Source organism: Aquarana catesbeiana, linkage group LG13, assembly GCF_042186555.1.
Source record: "Aquarana catesbeiana isolate 2022-GZ linkage group LG13, ASM4218655v1, whole genome shotgun sequence".
NCBI classification, from domain to species: Eukaryota; Metazoa; Chordata; class Amphibia; order Anura; family Ranidae; genus Aquarana; species Aquarana catesbeiana.
In genome coordinates this window covers 123,139,093-123,156,163 of record NC_133336.1, presented here as the reverse complement: position 1 = coordinate 123,156,163, position 17,071 = coordinate 123,139,093, and the positions used below count along the sequence as shown (strand labels likewise).

The 17,071-nt window shown below is 43.4% G+C and overlaps 1 protein-coding gene across 1 annotated transcript in view; it reads right to left on the bottom strand.

Annotated features, from left to right (window-relative positions):
• PLEKHG3 (pleckstrin homology and RhoGEF domain containing G3) overlaps window positions 1–17,071 on the bottom strand; it is a 251,286-nt gene that overhangs the window by 108,979 nt on the left and 125,236 nt on the right. The window lies entirely within an intron of this gene.

Here is a 17,071-nt window from a genome sequence, read left to right as displayed (position 1 = left end):
CTTTTTAAAGTGATATTAAAGCTTGGGTTTAAAAAACAAAACAAAAACAAACATGTCATACTTACCTGCTCTGTGCAATTGTTTTGCACAGAGCAGCCAAAATCTTCTTCTTTGCGGGTCCCCTGCTGGTGCTCCTGGCTCCTCCCCCTCGTGCAGTGCCCCCAGAGAAAGCAGCTTTCCCTGGGGGCACCTCTGCATATTTGCTCCTGAGCCGCTGCTCTACGTGTCCATAAGACACAAAGAGCTGCTGCTCAGCCCCCCTCATCGGCTGTGATTGAGCCATTGGACGCCCGCTGCTGTCTCAGCCAATGAGGAGAGGGAGTCCCGGGACAGCCGATTCTCCCGTGCACATCACTGGATTGAGAGGGGGCTCGGGTGAGTATTAGAGGGGCTGTGGTGGAAGCAGCACACAGAATGTTTTTTACCTTCATGCATAGAACGCATGAAGGTAAAAAACCTTCAGCCTTCACAACCACTTTAAAACAGTCGCACAAACTTTACTCAGACAGCAACAATCTGCAGGCATTTTACCAGTTAATTCAACGGGTGACACAAATCATTAATCCAAAGTGTAAGTCCACCCAAAACTGATATTTCAGTCTGATGGACTGATTTATTAAATTTCATGTGGATTTCAGCGGCATGACCTTCCGGACACAGTTTATGACTTTTTTTACTCATCTCTTAGAATTTTGGGTGTTCTAGGGGGTTGGGGGGAGTGTAGGGTTTAGAGAATTAGCAAACTTGTTTTAAAAAAAAAAATGCAAGATTGGTGATAATGAACATAAACCGTTTCACATATGACCCGCATCCGTCGCACAGCAGGGGTCCAGTGTGTGCTCATTCAATTTGGGCTGAATTTGGACCTGAAACCGACCAAAAAACAAGTTTTTCTTGCAAAACGCACCGGACCTGCTGCGGAGATATGTGAACCGGCTCCATAGAGAGACAGTCACATTCTCCTGCTATGCGAATTGGATGCGGGGGAAATCCGCTTCCAATTCGCAATGGTGTGAAACAAGCCTAAATGTCTGAATTTTGCTTTAAATGGGTGCCTCTCTAAGTTAAGAGCCAACTAAAATGTTGCAAACAGCCCTCAGTTTTTATTAACTATTATTAGTGGCGCTTTACTGCCGACGCACCTCCCACCCCAGTGTGAAAGGGGCCTTATTGTTTAACATGTTTCAAGGTGGCTCCTTTCTCTTGCAGCATCCTATGGAGTAACCCTTGCATGCAGAGACTAGAGTTGTGCCTCCCTTCACTATGTGCATCAATACCAAATAAGCCCCATAACCTAGGCAGGCAAGTCACTCCCCTATACCCCCCCCCCCCCCCCCCCACACACACACACTTCCTCCCTCTCTAAACTAATCACTGGCTTGAGATTGCACTGTTGGCTCATTCCTGTGAAGACCAGAAGTTCAGGGAAGCTGCACAGAAAGCAGGAGCCAACGGCATTCAAAGTTTGAAATTACAAGTGCTGGTGTAAGAATTTTAACAACTATTTTATGGAGGAATGTTTATTTTATTGTGCTCAATGTGTTAAGCTAAAAAATGCAGAGTGTTTAAAATTACTTTTTAATTTGCCCTTGAAACATTAAATGCAATTTTTTAACCACTTAAGGACCGGAAGATTTTCCCCATTAATGACCAGGCCATTTTTTGCGATACGGCACTGCATTGCTTTAACTGACAATTGCGAGGTCGTGCGACGTTGCACCCAAACAAAATTTAGAGCTTTATTTTGGTGGTATTTGATCACCTTTTATTCTTTGCGCTATAAACAAAAAAAGACCGACAATTTAGAAAAAAAAAATATTTTTTACTTTTTGCTATAATAAATATCCTCCCCCAAAAAGAATGTTAAAAAAACAAAATTTTTTCTTTAGTTTAGGCCAATATGTGTTCTTCAACATATTTTTGGTAAAAAAGAGAAAAAAAAAACGCAATAAGCGTATATTGATTGGTTTGCGCAAAAGTTATAGCATCTACAAAAAAGGGAATAGATTTATGGCATTTTTACTATTTTTTTACTAGTAATGGCAAGGATCAGCGATTTTTAGCGGGACTCCGACATTGCGGCAGACACATCTGACACTATTTTGGGACCATTGACATTTATACAGCGATCAGTGCTATAAAAATGCACCGATTACTGTATAAATGTCACTGGTAGGGAAGGGATTAACACTAGGGTGCGATCAAGGGGGTAAATGAGTTCCCTGGGAGGGGTTTCTAACTGTGAGGGCAGTGTACTGACTGGAGGAGGAGAGAGATCGCTGTTCCTAATCACTAAGGATGAGCTCAGGCGTGTTCGCAGCTTCACGTGGCAGGGAGACATTTCCCGATCAACGGCTGCACAGATCAGGAAATGTCTCACTACCTGTGATTAGCGCTGCAGAGTGTAAAGTTTCCTGGCGGGCACGTGGAGCTGCGAACACATCTGAGCTCAACCTTACTAATTAATTGGAACAGACGATCTCTCTCTACTCCCCTGACAGAACAGGGATCGGCTTATTTACATTGACAGATCCCCGTTCTGCCTTTCTGTGGAGCAATCGCGGCCACAGGCCATGCGCATCAGCTTCCCCGCCGTCCAATGGGTGCGCGCCTTCTATAGCTGTTTAACTGCTTCAGCCCCGGAAGATTTTACCCCCTTCCTGACCAGAGCACTTTTTGTGATTCGGCACTGCGTTGCTTTAACTGACAATTGCGGCCGTGCGATGTTGCACCCAAACAAAATTGACATCCTTTTTTCCCCCACAAATCGAGCTTTATTTTGGTGGCATTTGAGCACCCCTGCGGTTTTTATTTTTTGCACTATAAACAAAAAAAAAAAAAAAAGATGACAATTTTGAGGAAAAAGCAATATTTTTAACTTTTTGCCATTATAAATATCCCCCCAAGATATATAAAAACACAAATTTCTCCTCAGTTTAGGCCGATATGTATTCTACATATTTTTGGTAAAAAAAAAAAAAAAAAATTGCAATAAGCGTATATTGATTGGTTTGCACAAAAGTTATAGCGTCTACAAAATAGGAGATAGTTTTATGGCATTTTTAGTATTAATTTTTTTTTTTACAAGTAATGGCGGCAATCTGCGATTTTTATTGTGACTGCGACATTATGGCGGACACTTTTACACTATTTTGGGACCATTGTCATTTATACAGCGATCAGTGCTATAAAAATGCACTGATTACTGTGTAAATAACACTGGCAGGGAAGGGGTTAACCACTAGGGGGCGATGAAGGGGTTAAGTGTGTCCTAGGGAGTGATTCTAACTGTGGGGGGGATGGGCTTTCACTCACATGACAGCAATCTCTGCTCCCGAGGACAGGGAGCAGTGATCTGTCATATCACAAGGCAGAACAAGGAAATGCCTTGTTTACATTGGCACTTCCCTGTTCTGAAGCTCAGTGACACGATCGCCGGGAGACCAGCGGACAATGACTCCGCCAGTCCCATGTGCATGGTCACTTTGTATGCGATGGGGGCCTGCTAGCCCCGCCAATTAAAGGGGACGTACAGGTACGCCCATTTGCCCACCGCTGCCATTGTGCCGACGTATATCGGCGTGCAGCGGTCAGCAAGTGGTTAAAGGGCCGACGTACAGCTACGACGATTTGCGGGAACAAGCCGACCTGCCGCAGTATATTAACGGCAGCTGGTCGGCAAGTGGTTAATGTAGTACCCCATCTCCTCTTTAAATCGGCTCTCCAGTTTACATGGGGGGATTGAGTGTCCAGGACTACATCACTGTCCCAAGACAAAGCGCAGTTCCCAACACAAGGCCCAGAACCCTTTCAGCTATAAGGGGAGTGCTAAAGTAACAGGAACCAGGAGGAATAAACAAAGACAGGTTGGGCAGATCCTATGGACTTATCAACTAGGAAGCAGTGTTAATTGTGGCAGAAAATTTTGATTTAATTTTAGTCTTTTGACTAAAATGGCATTTTAGTTTTAGTCCCATTTTAGTCTTCTGCGATTGTTTTAGTTTTAATCGTATTTAGTCGATTAAATCACCAGTACATTTTAGTCTTCTGCAGTTGTTATAGTTTTAATCGTATTTAGTCGATTAAATCTCCAGTACATTTTAGTCGACTAAAACTCATTTTAGTTGACTAAAATCTAACGGGTGTAGTTAAATTGTAATGCATTATTTAAGCATTTCTCTACAATTTCCAAACTCATTACATACTGGAGTGAAAAATCTAACATGTTATTATTTATGGTATTAAAGGTTTGAACATGCACTACAGACCAGTGTTAATTTTGAAGTCAAATTTCAATTTAGATTTATTTACTCTTTTGACTAAAATGCCATTTTAGTTTTAGTTATATTTTAGTCGACTAAAATAGTATTCATTTAGTCGACGAAAATGTTTGAGTCGATGAAATCATCACTGTTAGGAAGTGACATTTTCTAAATGTTTTGCTTAATGTAAAAGTTTTTCTTTGTGGCCTCTGGCACACAGGTGAAATGTGTGAAATGTATAGTTCTTTTATGGATCTAAAAACAGGTACATTGTTGTGTATGGGACAATGCACACAGCTGTGTAAAGATCTTTTATAAGGCAATGTGTTCAGTGCCGTGAAAACAAAAAAAAAAAAAAAAGAAAAAAACGATAGAAAATAGTATGTGAGTACAGTTAGTTACCTGTATCCTATTTATGTAAATTGAAACACTGGCAGCTAGAAGAGAATGAAGATTTTTATGTGTTCATGTAGACGTGCATACCACAAGGCTCCATGCACACTAGCTTTTTTTTTTTTTGTTTTTTGTTTTTTTTTTTGTTGTTGTTTTTTAAGCGGTTATTGGCATTTTGTTTGGCTCCTAGAAGCTAAATAGTGTTATCCTATGTGTCCACAGGGGTGTTGCTAGGGGGTGGCTTTTGGGGCTATAGCCCCGAATCTGAGGCCAATAGCCCCGAGTCTCTGCAGGGGTCCCCAAGGGGAAGGGAGGCTCTCTGGGGACCCTTATGTAAGTGGGGGGCTCTCTGGGGACCCTGATGTAAGGGAGAGGCTCTCTGGGGACCCTGATTTTAAGGCCTAGGCTCTCTAGGGACCCAGATTTAAGGGGGAGGCTCTCTGGGGACCCTAATGTAAGGGGGCCTCTCTGGGAACCCTGATGTAAGTGGGGGGGGGCCCTCTGGGTACCCTGATGGAAGGGGGAGGCTCTCTGAGGACTCTGATGTAAGGAGGACGCTCTCTGGGGACCCTGGTGTAAGGTGATGTAAGGGGGGGCTCTCTGGGGACCCTGATGTAAGCGGGGGGCTCTCTGGGGATATATATACACCCACACATATATTACTGTAAATACATGTGTATGCCCCGCCAAAGCGTATGACTTTCTTTACTACGCTGCTATGGGCTCTAGCCCCAGATCTTTTGTAGACCTAGCAACGCCCCTGTCTGTCCATGCAGACTACTTTAGGCTATAAGTGTTTTTTGAGCTTCAGCGTCAATGTGCTTGCATCAGTCAACGTGTTAATAAGTGCAAAAGTGAGGTCCATCATTTTAGGGGCAAGTACACCCATAAATTCCAGGGGTGGTGTGTGTGTGCAGGATTACTGGACGGTGGTTTCACTGCTCTACTCTTAAGTATTATCACATACATGGGAGTTTGAGGAATACTGGAACGATTATGTTTGATGACGTGTTTTTGCACTTTTCAACGAATGCACTTTATACATGCAGGATTGAAGTATTATTTTATTATTAACACGTTGATTGATGAACTTTATCATGAGACTATGATGCATGATTGAAAGTATTATTTATAATGCTTTTTGTTTTCAGCATGTGGATTATATTGGTTTATGGTTTTGAATTGCTTAAAACGGAAAGTTGGAGCGCTGCACTAGATTGCACTTTATTTTTAATTGATCATTGGGGTTGATTTACTAAAAATGTGCAAAATCTGGTGCAGCTTTTCATAGAAACCAACCAGCCTCCAGGTTTCATTGTCAAAGCTTTATTGAACAAGCTGACGTTAGAAACGGATTGGCTACCTTGCACAGCCAAACCAGACTTTGCCCTCTCCAGTTTTAGTACATTTACTCCATTGAATGTTAGCTGCTCCTGTGGTGTTATTTTGTGAAAAAGAATTCTGGTTCTTCGTGGGACTACAAACTACAAACCTCCAAGAAAGTCTTCTATATGTAAAACAGAAATTTCAGAAGTCCCCGGGAAGTACTTTCTCTCAGAAAGTCTACACTTGAGTTATGAGGTCAGTGGCTGAGTATGCATTTTGCAGGGCTATTTATCAAACCAAACATGCCTGTCTATGAAAGTTATGGAGGAGTGGGACCAGGCGTGGACATAACTCACAGGTTAAGAATGTGAAAATCAACAGGATATCAACAAGTAAAAATCCACCACCAAACAAGTTATTGCATATATTTCACCCCAGGCATGTACTTGGCCTATGAAAAATTAACCATTTCATGAAGACCATACAGCCATGGCTGGTTATACATGGCCCAATACAAAGCCAGGGATTTGGCTGTCACCAGAGATAATTGGGGTTTGTAGATGAGCACTTCTCATCATAGTCGCAATACCATTCCTATGGAGAAAAAAGGACAAATCTTTCACTGAGAGCAGCTAGGGGAATTGAATAGCACATTTACCTCACTTTTAAGGCGGGAGCTCCATTAACCACTTAAGGACCAGCCTCGTTTTGGATTTTAGGTGTTTACATGTTTAAAACAGGTTTTTTTGCTAGAAAATAACTTAGAACCCTCAAACATTTTATATTGTTTTTTTTCTAACACCCTAAAGAATAAAATGGCGGTTATTGCAATACTTTTTTTCGCACAGTATTTGCGCAGCGGTCTTCTAAACGCACTTTTTTGGGAAAAAATTCACTTTTTTGAATAAAAAAAAAATAAGACAACAGTAAAGTTAGCCCAATTTTTTTTTGTGAAATATAATGTTATGCCAAGTAAATTGATACCCAACATTTCACGCTTCAAAATTGCGCCCGCTCGTGGAATGGCGTCAAACTTTTAACCTTAAAAATCTCCATAGGCGACATTTTAAAAATTCTGCAGGTTGCATGTTTTGCGTTACAGAGGAGGTCTAGGGCTAGAATTATTGCTCTCGCTCTACCGGTCGCGGCAATACTTCACATGTGTGGTTTGACCACCGTTTTCATATGTGGGTGCTACTCGTGTATGCGTTCGCTTCTGCACGCGAGCTCGTCGGGACAGGGCGCTTTAAAAAAAAATTTTTTTTTTTTCTTATTTATTTTACTTTATTTTAATTATTTTTTTATTGTTTTTTAAAAAAAAAAAAAATTGGATCACTTTTATTCCTATTACAAGGAATGTAACCATCCCTTGTAATAGAAAAAAGTATGACAGGTCCTCTTAAATATGAGATCAAAAAGTCCTCAAATCTCATATTTACACTAAAATGCAAAAAAAAACAAAAAAACTGGAGGAACTGACAGGTCCCGATCTCCTCCGCCGCTACTGACGGCTCCGGTAAGCGGCGGAGGGCGCGGGAGAGTGGCGGGAGGGGGGTGGCGCCTCTCCCGCCGCCGATAATGGCGATCTTGCAGCGAATCCGCCGCGGAGACCACAATTATCGGAAACACGACCGGCTCCTGTAAAGATGGATACCTCGGTTGTGGCAGCAGCTGCTGCCGTTACCGAGATATCCCTCTTCAAAGTGCCGATGTATATGTACAGGAGCCGGTCGGTAAGTGGTTAAAACTAATTTTCATGCGAAAAAAAAAAAACACAGCGTGGGGTTCCCCTCCTCCAGCTCCATACCAGGCCCTTTGGGTCTAGTATGGATTCAAAGGGGACCCCCCATGCCCAAATTTTTTAAAAATGGTGTGGGGTCCCCCCAAAATCCATACCAGACCCTTATCCGAGCATGCTGGCCGGTAGGTCAGGAAAGGGAGGGAACGAGCGAGCACCCCCCCCCCCCGAACCATACCAGGCCACATGCCCTCAACATGGGGGGGTGGGTGCTTTGGAGTAGGGGGCTCTCTGCCCCCCACCCCAAAGCACCTTGCCCCCATGTTGATGAGGACAAGGGCCTCTTACCGACAACTCTGGCTGGTGGTTGTCGGGGTCTGCGGGTGGGGGGCTTATCGGAATCCCCCAGTAACACGTGGGCCCCCAGATCCCACCCCCCCCATGCTAAGGGCATGCTGCCTGGTATGGGTCAGGAGGGGGGGTGCTACCAGGCAGCATGCTTGGATAAGGGTCTGGTATGGATTTTGGGGGGGACCCTACGTCATTTAAAAAAAAAAAAAGTGGTGGGGGGGCGATTTGGCGAATATCCCATCAATAATTTGGAAGTTCCTACTGAACAAGCACGCTTGTGATAAGAAAAGGATATCCTTATTTTACAAACTTTTCTCAGAATTCTCTAAATCTGTTAAAACCAATAATATGCTGAAATGGGAAAAGGATCTTTCCTTATCTATTTCTTGGCAACAGTGGAATAAGGTCATAATTCTGAGCACTAAGGCATCATCCTGCGTTGAACATTGGGATAATGCCCAAAAGATATTAAACAGATGGTACCTTACACCATATAAACTTTCCAAAATCTACCCATCACTCTCCCCAACTTGTTGGCGATGCAATGAACAAACTGGTTCCCTTTATCATATTTTATGGAATCGCAAAAATCTTAGTAGTTTTTGGAAATCAGTTTTGACATTTATTGCTAACCTCACTGGTAATTTACTTCCCCTTACTCCCGCAATGGCCCTTTTAGGAATAAATCTGGATCTTTACTCTGTAGAATATAGAACGGTAGTAGCAAATGTATTAATAGCAGCAAGGCTGACTATAACAAAACTATGGAAATCTAACGAAGCACCAAATTTATCTGATGTTGTTATAAGGTTGAATACACAAGCTCAATATGAGTTAATGTTGGCATATAAAAATGACAACACGGTCAAGTTTGAGAAATTGTGGCAAATATGGATCAGTCACCCTAGAGCTTCTACCTCACTCAAAAACATGAGCTGCAGTTCTTAAACCATATTTCAGTATTATTCCATGAGTAATATCAAGGCTTCACAGTTCTCTCTTTTTCTAATCTCTTGAATTGTCTATGATAATGTTGTCATTATATTAGTTAGCGCCTGTTTACAGTTAGAACCCAATGGGGTAAACAGGAGTGTTACTATACGGTTTATGTATGCTTTAATTGATCATTTGTATGACTATTGTCCATTACTTTGATTGAGATTAGGATGTAATTTTTTTACTGCTGTACCTGATTGTTATATACAAAAACCAGCTGCCCTTATTTTTTCTGTTATTTGTATGGAAATTTCAATAAAAATTCTTTAATGATTAAAAAAAAAAAAAAAAAAGTATAGGTGTGAATCTAGGGTAAAGAGCCTGTGCAGATTAGGAAACTGATGGTAATTAAGAAGAATTCATGTCTGTGCTATGAAGCGATCATGCATGTAATAGATTCCCGCACAGGGCTCTACCCCGGCTACCATTTGGCTGTCGGACAGGAGACTACCCTGCCCAAAGCTAAATATAAATCAATGGGGACAGAGAACAATGTGGAGGTCATTACCCAAACATGGCAATGCCCATACCTGGAAAATAAGGCGGATGTGATGGTAAACTGATGGCCTGCAAGGTGGGCCCAGGCTGATGGGGAACTGAGTCTAGCTCCTCATCAGGTCCTTCTTTCTTTTGATTGACAGCAGTGGGAAGTGGAATAGCAGTTATGGATCTGCCCATTGCCATGTGCTGTCAATTAAAAGGGAGACGGACCCGATAGGGAACCTAAAGCAGAACTAAATCCTCCTATTATTTTCAGCCAAGGAAGCTGCCATCTTGGCCTGTTTGATCTTCAATTGCCATGGTGCTGCACATGTGATCATAGATGGCACTAGTCATTTGATGGTTTGACAGTTTGGTTGAGAGCACAACCAATGTTACAATTCTTTGAAACTGTTAAATTGATGGGATAAGGTCTGCTCTGCCCACTACAAACCCCTCGGTCATGCTCCAATATAGACACAGATTGCAGTGCAGCCTCTGATAGATTGACATGTTTTTAACAGATACATGGAAGTGGCACAAGCACTGGCTATTCTGATCTGCAGGCCTGATAGAATTCCAAAGAATGTGACACCCTTTATGAAATCCCCCCAGCAGTGGCGGCCGTTGGAAATTTATTTTTTTTTTTTTTGGGGGGGGGAGTGCGGCAAACAGTATGCCTGCCACAGACCACCCCCATAGACGGCGGCTTCCCTGCTCGGCAGCCTCCTGTTCATCACGGCGGCAGCAGGTTCCGTTTCCTTCCTTCCTCCTCGGCGGCCAGTCTTCTCTTTTCGGCCAATCGGAAAATGTGCCTCACACCCGGTTCTGATAGGCAGGATTGAGGATCAGTGTTTCAAGACCTGGGTGGGATCGCAGCACATCCTCTGCGACCCGAGCCCACTCGATTTTGAAGCCTATTAGAGCCTCTGGCTCTAATCAGGTCCTTCAAAAAAACAAAAAAAAAAACAAAACCCGCCGCTGTAATTCATGCACCCGGTGCCCTGAAAGGGGCGCCCCTAATGGACGGGCGGCTACTGCCCCCCCAGTATTTTGTTACTACATGGGTTTACAGTGAATATTACATTTGCAACTGGCATCAAAGTAAGATGCCGGAGGGTGGGCTGCGCCTCACCAAAACACTGGCTGTAAACCATATGTCACTAATTGTTCACCTGACCGGTTAGCACTTTATCCCTTCACCTGTATTTTAGAACACATAATCCGCACCCAGTCTTTATTCCCCACTCTGCATTCTAGAACTCTTAGGACAGAGCTATATATTTCTTCTATCAACCAATCAGAAATCATTTTTTGTAGTCAGAACAGAAATGGGTCGTTCAAACCCACCCAAGTGATAATGCAGGCTGGTGTCTGATGTGCACTGGTGATGCACTACCTCGTTACAAAGCAAGGCACTGTAAGGCACTGTTTACCTTTCTTAACTTTATTGAAATGTCACAAAATGAAATTTCTTTTCTGTGTGACTGATGGTGACAATGACATGCTTCTTTTAGTGTACCCTAGTGGTCTATCTATGCAGATTCACACAGCTCAGCTGAACTGGTATGAATGAGTTCCCAAAGATGATGGTATATTTATATAGAAAGACCCAAATGACAATTGTATATATGTTCTGATGAGAACTGCGCACTTATCTTTTATGAATCATGTATATTTTATCTGCACTGCCGACAACTCACCTAAGAGTCATCCCAGTTCCTGCAATAAAACCTGCATTTCATCCCAGTGATGATCCCAGTATTGTGCACACAGCACCCCACTGACCAAGTTATTCTAGGCATCCCAGCCAGCGGCAGACAAGGAATATGAACGGACAGAAGATGAATGCCGAGCACAGTGAGCAGCAGAGCCCGCGGCTGGGTGTCTGGAGCAGCACCAGTACCAGGAATGTGGGGTCGGGGGCAGGGAGGATTGAAGGACGTTTAGGGCCACAGCTTACAATAATCACAGCTTGTTTCTGAATACCAGGGCCACAATTGTAAAAACACCTTCTTTTCCTGATGTGCTAGCCCCATAAAGACGCACATCACCTTGTGAAATGTAAAGGACGCCGGATACAAAGTCAGCTTTGCCCTTAGATAATGTAAGGAACCTCATATGGCCTCATTCCCATGGGCAGCTGGTATAAACAGGAGATTAAGCTGCAATTTTACCTCCCACCTAAAAGATAACACGAAGGGTCTTAGACATGCCACGTAAAAACTCTACCAAATGTCATGTTTGGTAAAAAGTACGGCTGCCAAACATGACGCGTTCAAGTGAATGGGACTGCTTCACAATCACGACCCAAGTTCCTGTCATTATATTATAATATATATATATATATATATATATATATATATATATATATATATATACACATACACACACACACACATATACATACATACACACACACACACACACACACAGGCATTCAGGAGGTGGCCGCATCGCCCTCTGAAAAGCCATCTGCAGCAGATCGCTTTACAGTGGGGCGGTAGAGACTGTTGCAGGTGTGGACAAGCCCTAAAGCTGCATACATTTCAGTGATACTTCATCAGCACTGCATCCTAGAAATCTGCACAGAAAAAAAAAAAAAAAAAAAACACATGACATTTAGTATCCACTTTTGCTAAATCCTGATGGGATTTTCTACCACAGCTAATCTATGTAATCTACACTGACCGATTATAAGAAGGGCCCATTATTTGTTTTTTATAACCCTTGCTAGGCCCGATTATCACAAGGGATGCTCAAATCCCACCTATCACTGAAAATATCAGACTATACTACAGTATATGCTTGCCATTAGCCATCCCTAAAGGAAAGACACTGTATAAATGATCCATGTACAGTATTCAGTTATATGTCTGACTTAACGAAGGGTGTGTTAAACCTCTACAGAGAGACCACTGCTTACACAAAGGCTCATCTCTGGCAGTGAACAGGTATTTCTATACTAGATGTGGTTGCATTCCAAAAAAATGAACTGTAAGGCCGGGTTCACACTGGTACGACACGACAGTCGTATGACTGTGGATCCGACTTTGCCCTGCGACTTGAAGTCTAACATCCGTCTGACTTTAAAGTGATTGTAAAGGCTTGTTTTTGATTTTTTTTTTAAATAACAAACATTTCATACTTACCTCGAACTGTGCAGCTCGTGTTGCACAGAGTGGCCCCGATCATCCATTTCTGGGATCCCCCAGTGGCTCTCGCGGCTCCTCCCCGCATCAGATAACCCCCTAGGAGAAGCGCTCTCCCGGGGTGGGTTACCTTGCGGGCGCGCTCGTGTCCAGCATTTGCATCCATAGACATGAATGCCAGACTCAGCCCCGCCCCCCCAGCGCTCGTGTCATTGGATTTGACTGAAAGCAGCGAGAGCCAATGGCTGCGCTGCTATCAATCTATCGAATCAAGAGCTGGGACCGCGTGGAGAGAGGGATCGCGTCCTCGCCGAGGGAAATATGGGGCTCAGGTAAGTAAAATGGGGGGCTAGGGGGCCATCACTGCCAGGTGTTTTTTTCCCCCTTTAATCCCCGACAATACCAGGCACCATGTCTGGTATGAATCTTTAGGGGGAACTCCACGCCAAATTAAAAAAAAAAAAACGCCATAGGTTTCCCCTCCAAGACCCTACGGTCTAGCATGGATTTTAAGGAGAACCCCTGTGCCGAACAAAAAAGCGTGGGGGTCCCCCTAAAATCCATACCAGACCCTTATCCGAACATGCAGCAGGTCAGGAAAGAGGGTGGGGACGAGCGAGCCCCCCCCCCCTGAATCGCACCAGGCCGCATGCCCTCAACATGGGGGGATGGGTGCTTTGGGGCAGGGGGGTCCTTGCACCATCTCTTCCAATTTCTTCCCCCCCTCTCCGGCTCTTCTGCCTCCTCCGCTGACGTCCTGCTTCTGCTGGTTCTTCTTCGCTCTCCGCTGATGTCTTCTAGTCCTCTCCGGTTCTTCTCGCTCTTTTGCAGGGTCTTCTCTGCAGTCTTCTCCCTCTGTTCTTCTTCTGATGTTGACTCAATGCTCTATCCCACTCTAATGCTGGGTGTGCGGTGTGCCACTACTTATATTGGAATGGGGCGGGGTCACCGGGTAACATCACCTGGAGGCCCCACCCCTTATGATGTCACCACCTGGGGGCATGATGTCATAAGGGGCTGTCAAACCCCTCTACCCTTTAAGTTTATGTCAAACAAATGATTTTTTTTTTTAAACAATTTCTTACAAAGGAAAATAGTTATTTTTAACTAGAACCTCCAACTTCCTAATTTTACATCAATTTGTACCTCATTTCCTTAGTGACAGAGAATGCGTAGCATTCCATGTCGCAGACAATCGCTCAGCATTTACATCTATAGCGTAGCTACAAATGAGTGAAGGAGATGGATTTGTAGTAGCAAAACACAAATGCATTGTAGCACAAGTTTAACTTGTAGCTGCATAAATGCCCATTCACACCTTACAGCACAAAAAAACTAACTAAAATGCATTGAAAACGTGTGTGCATTGATGTGCATTCAACAAGCGTTTTCATGTACATTGGCATGCATTAAATGTCATCCTTTCTAATGACAGGTCCCCAGAAGGGTCAAAATACTAACAGCGTTTTTTAATTTCTTTACTTTCAGTTGCATGGTATTGCGCTTACATGCGTTCATGTGTGCTATGCTAAAAAGCAGACACAGGCAACACACATCTACACAATGTGTGAATAAAGTACATAAAGCCATTGTAAACCATTGTTTTCCTTGTGCTCTTGCAGTGGCCCGAGTTGATCCGGTGCAGAAACAAAAAAAATGCAGGTCACTGGTGCGAGTGGCCCTAAAAAGGATTTCTTCTAGTGACAAATCGCCAGCAACTATAGCAATCCTGTCACTATCTACGAATCACTGCTGATCGCTGGTGGCAATGAATCGCTGCTACAAAATCGTCCGTCTGATGCAGCACTTTCTGATAATGGACAGACAGACGGACTTCTAAAATCTGCCCAAGCACTCTGCAGTGATCCAATGGAAAAAACCATAAACGCCATTTACTTATTCCGATAAAATTTTTCTATTCAGTAGCATTAGCTGAGAATAAATCAGAGCAGAATTACTTCTTACAGAGTCAGCTCTGAACTGTACAAAACCTGGCTGCATAGTGTAAAGCCTCTAAGGGTTAATAAAAAGTGATAAATGGGAAAACAGCGTCCGCAGATTTTGCTTCTGCAGCAGTCTGCAAATGCCAACTTCACAAAATGGGTCAGTGTTGTTGTGCCAGGCTGCCAAGAACAAGTCCTTCCACCCCCATCCCAGTCCATCTTCATATAGGGACCAGGCAGGAGAGGACACCATGTACACCTGTTCCCGCGCTCCTAGACAGCGCACAACTGCTAAATGTCACACAAGTGGGCGCCATTCCCTTCTATAGTGAAAAACAACAATCATGCCAACCCTGGCTGTGACTTCACACCGCAGGGACCTTCTACAATGAACAGTGTACCTCTCTGTCTGCCTCTATAAGGCACCTTGTATCAGATGGAAGGAAATGTATTACAAGGTATGAAGTACTCACAACAATCATAGCATAGTAAAGCCGTTACACACTAGTGATATATAAAGTTCACTCAAACACTCATTGAAAAGTCATTACCTGATGTTGTCTAAGGACAGGACAGGAAGCCAGAGGGAATGAAGCCCCAGGAATAGATCTTCCTATCATACAAATCTTCCCCCCGAGACACTGCAGCGTGGATCCACAATTATCCCATGGAATGAAGCGATGATCCCCTATGGGACTTTCAGGAAGTCCTTTGCAGTGCTAGACACAGACGGTTTGCAGAGTGCTGGCTGGGCGTAGCAGAAACTCCCTCCAGGCGGAGAATTACAGGAGATCCTGTGCAAAGACAGCTCACACTCACTCTACACAAGCAACACTGGACTGTCATGTCAAACATTCTTCCCCAATGCCCATCATTCCAAAAACATTCAAACACCGGCCCGTTTACAGCAAATGCAGCTGATCGCATATACAGAAAAAAAAATGAATATGTTGCAATCAGCCTAGCTTACAACACCGCAGTGTTTTCACATGTGTTTTCTTTTGTTTTTTTTTAAAAGTATAGCATGCTCCATTTTTTACTAGAATGCACCACAAACACAACTCAGACCCCCCCAAAAACAACATATAGCAAGCATATAAACCACACACTGATGACAAAGACAGCGGTGTAAAGAAGCCCTTACACCTTAGGCTACATCAACACAACCGGTAAAATTTTACTGGCTTCTCCTGCCTAATGATTTTTAAAATACTTGCATATAAATGTGTTTAAATGCTTATAGACGCGTATGCGTACATACTTTGTATTTATGATCATTTCTTTTTCCACTTTATTTAAACTTCATCTAGGTGCTTACAAACGCGTATGCATGCGTTTATACATGTAAGTGTGCAAAGCACATGTTCTTAGGATGCAGATTTTTTTTAAATACGAAAGCAGCTCATGTTTACATACCCGTGTGAATGGAGAGGGGAATGAAATGAATAACCGAAAACAATGCAGCTGCATTCAGATAACTAATTAAAAAACACTTGTATATGTGTCCTTTACACTTGTATGAATGAAACCTTAGCCTAGGTTCACATTAACATGCGGGAATGAAGTCATGTGATTTCAGCTGAACTCGCACAATTACATTCCCGCATGTCAGTCCGGACTTTGGGGGTGATTTCAGAGACATCTGTGCGAGTTTCTGCACAGATGTCAATAGAAATCGCACGCCCAAAATTGCCAAAAAATCGCATCAATGTGAACCAGGCTTAAAGCGATATTAAAGTCTTGTATGTTTGTCTTTTTTAAATAACACAACATGTTATACTTACCTGCTCTGTGTAGTGGTTTTGCACAGAGCAGCCCAGATCCTCTCCTCTTCACTGGCTGTGCTTGATGGCTCCCCCTGCTGTGTCTTAGTTCAATTAGAATGCAGAGACCTGGGAGAGCAGCTGCTCTCATGCACATTGTGTGGTTGGGATTGGACTCAGGTAAGTATAAGGCTGGGTTCACACTGTTGCGAATTGGATGTGGGTTTCCCAGCATCCAATTCACATAGCAAGAGATGGGTGATCGGCTCTCACATCTCCGCAGTGGCTCCGGTGCGAATTGCACAGGAGCCCTGTGCGTCTTTTGGCCGATTTCAGGTCCGAATTCAGCCAAAAGTTCGGGCTAAAATCGGACCTGAAATGGTGAATGGGAATGACCCGGAGCGTGCTGCAGTGTGAACTCAGCCTTAGGGGGGCTATGGTGGGAGTTGCATACTGAAGGTTTTTACCTTCATGCATGCATAAAGGTAAAAAATCCTCAGGCTTTACAATTACATTAGGCTGGCCATAGATGAATCAGTTTTTGTTTTGTCTTTTCAATCAGCTAGAGGCCACCTTGATGATTCAATCCTCCTGGCTGCAGTATTGTATTCTGATAGCGGGGACCCTTCCACTATCAGAGTACACAGATCAGCACTGATCGAATAAT